Source organism: Limulus polyphemus, unplaced genomic scaffold, assembly GCF_000517525.1.
Source record: "Limulus polyphemus unplaced genomic scaffold, Limulus_polyphemus-2.1.2 Scaffold2052, whole genome shotgun sequence".
Taxonomy (NCBI): domain Eukaryota; kingdom Metazoa; phylum Arthropoda; class Merostomata; order Xiphosura; family Limulidae; genus Limulus; species Limulus polyphemus.
In genome coordinates this window covers 89,925-92,770 of record NW_013667662.1, presented here as the reverse complement: position 1 = coordinate 92,770, position 2,846 = coordinate 89,925, and the positions used below count along the sequence as shown (strand labels likewise).

The 2,846-nt window shown below is 29.5% G+C and overlaps 1 protein-coding gene across 4 annotated transcripts in view; it reads right to left on the bottom strand.

Moving 5' to 3' along the window:
- LOC106465790 (metal-response element-binding transcription factor 2-like) overlaps nt 1-2,846 on the bottom strand; it is a 107,401-nt gene that overhangs the window by 25,466 nt on the left and 79,089 nt on the right. The window lies entirely within an intron of this gene.

Below are 2,846 nucleotides of genomic sequence, written 5' to 3'. Positions count from 1 at the left end.
AATCGCTCTTGTCCCATAGTTAGAATGCCAGACAAATTTTGAGAGGTAAGTGAATTTGTCTACTTTTTGCATGTTGTTAGTCTATATTCTTTGGTGCATTATTTAATTAAATAAAAATTATTAAGTGCATTACTATCTATAGTATAAAAAATTAGGGTTAGCTCTCTTCGAAACCCTAGAGCAAGAAAATTGGGTAAGGTTTAGATTTTAGTTACTTTTATAATAATAAATAAAGAATAAATATGAAAAACAAGAAATAAAATAAATATGAATCTTTTTAAGTTATTTAAGACTAGATTAGGTAAAATAAGTAATAATAATAATATAATTAAAATGGATCATGAGGCCCGCATGCGAAAATCTCGTGGGTAATCTAATCTGATAGCTTAACGTGACCTATACATTCTCCAAGTGATTTACAACTTATAATGGTGCGGACAGTAGTTAGAAATGGTTCAAAGGGCAATAAATGAATAAAATTTAATTATAAATAGATGTATACTGTTACAAACTTAGAGCTTACAATTTGAAGTCATTTTAGAAAGAAAAAAAGGGTAATTTAGGTTTATTTCAGTTTTATTTTGGTGTTTACCAATCCCATTTTGAGACAAGGTAGAAAAAATAAAAAGATAAACTATAAAGTTTTACTGAAAAAAGTTTGAAATGCATTTAGAATGTTTTAAGGATTACAGAAAGGAAATCTGAGATGAGGAAAATACTTTTAATTTGAACATGAAAATTACTTTGCACACAGACTATTCAAAACAAAAAATCCTTTGTTAAAAAAAATACAATTTTTTGTATTAGAAACACTTATAATATTAACTGAAAGACTGCCAAATTTTTTGAAGATATACACACTGTATTGAAAGTTAGAAGTAATAAAACTATAAAGACTTTAAACAAGTACAAAGAGTTCACATGGTCAATCAAACTGACTGAGCCCATATTGAAAGAGTTAAAGGATGTCTGGTGTGCAGTACAGAACAGCATATGACAACTGAAATTGAGTGAAATCTTTTGTGTGTTTTTTTATACAAGTTTTTAATCAGTAATCAAATAAAGTTAATCAAGCTACAAATATTTTGTATTTCTGTCTTAACAGCTAAAAATAAAAGAAGCATGGCTAGGTTTGAACCGGCCAACTTATGATTTAAACGCACATCAGATCCTACACACAAAAACCCCAAATATCAGACAACACCTGAACTTTTGCAACCAAAATTAATTACTGAGCAATAATTTCTCCAAAATATGTAAATTATTATCTAGAATTGTAATGACACAATTATTTTGAGAAAATTTAGGTAAAAGAAAAAACCATGGATAATTGAGGATCGCAAGTAATGGAGATGCAGTTAATTGAGGCACTAGTGTAGCCCCATTTCCAGTACAAACAGTAGTGAAGTTAGGTCAAACACACCTGGGTCCTAGATCTGAGAATAATTGTCGAGACCTGGTATAGGAGTTCAAAGTATTTTTCTCATAGCAATAATAAGCCATACAGTAGGAGATTCCATTAAGAGATGGCTGCCACAAAGGTGTTCCTTGCTTGGCAGCTAGGTAAAGTCCGACCAGCATGTAGTAACACAGCATTGGTGCACCTAACCTATGATACTTATATGAGCAACAACAAGTGCAGAGAGTTGTGCTGTACTGTCAATTCCAACTATTGAGCTATGTTTCTCAGCCTGTGTTGCAGCTAGTGGTCCCCAGAGCTTTCAGGCATGAGATTTTTCCAGATTTTGCATAATACAAAACTGGATTGAGTGTAGCTTTTGCACATGCCAATGGCAGGGAAGCACTTCCATTATATATGGACAAGTCCTTATCTTTTGCTCCAATGAGTCAGTCCATTGACCATATGAGTTATGGCTGTCAATAGGAGTATTTGATTTTTATAAAAAGGCAATCTCAAGTACTTTCAAGCAAATGTATAAATCATGGACTTAACAGAAGTTACATGTGCTAATTTTTACAAAGTTAAAAATTTACAGTTTTAACTTATTTTTAAATCACAATCAGAGGCTGCTTTAATCTGTATGCCAAAAAGTTAGCACTGGGAATCATTATAGTAATCACTAAACACAATGCACATATACGGGTAATTCAAAAAACAAACAACATGATTCATACCGAGATATTAAATATTACATTTAATGTAGTACAAAGCCCATAAATTAAAATAACATGATTCATACTGAGATATTAAATATTACATTTAATGTAGTACAAAGCCCATAAATTAAAATAACAACACGATTCATACCGAGATATTAAATATTACATTTAATGTAGTACAAAGCCCATAAATTAAAATAACAACACAATTCATACTGAGATATTAAATATTACATTTAATGTAGTACAAAGCCCATAAATTAAAATAACATGATTCATACTGAGATATTAAATATTACATTTAATGTAGTACAAAGCCCATAAAATAAAACAACATGATTCATACCGAGATATTAAATATTACATTTAATGTAGTACAAAGCCCATAAAATAAACCAACACGATTCATACCGAGATATTAAATAAAACATTTAAAAAGCCCATAAATTAAAACAACACGATTCATACCGAGATATTAAATAAAACATTTAAAAAGCCCATAAATTAAAACAACACGATTCATACCGAGATATTAAATAAAACATTTAAAAAGCCCATAAATTAAAACAACATGATTCATACCGAAATATTAAATATTACAATTAATGTAGTACAAAGCCCATAAATTAAAATAACACGATTCATACCGAGATATTAAATATTACATTTAATGTAGTACAAAGCCCATAAATTAAAACAACATGATTCATACTGAGATATTAAAT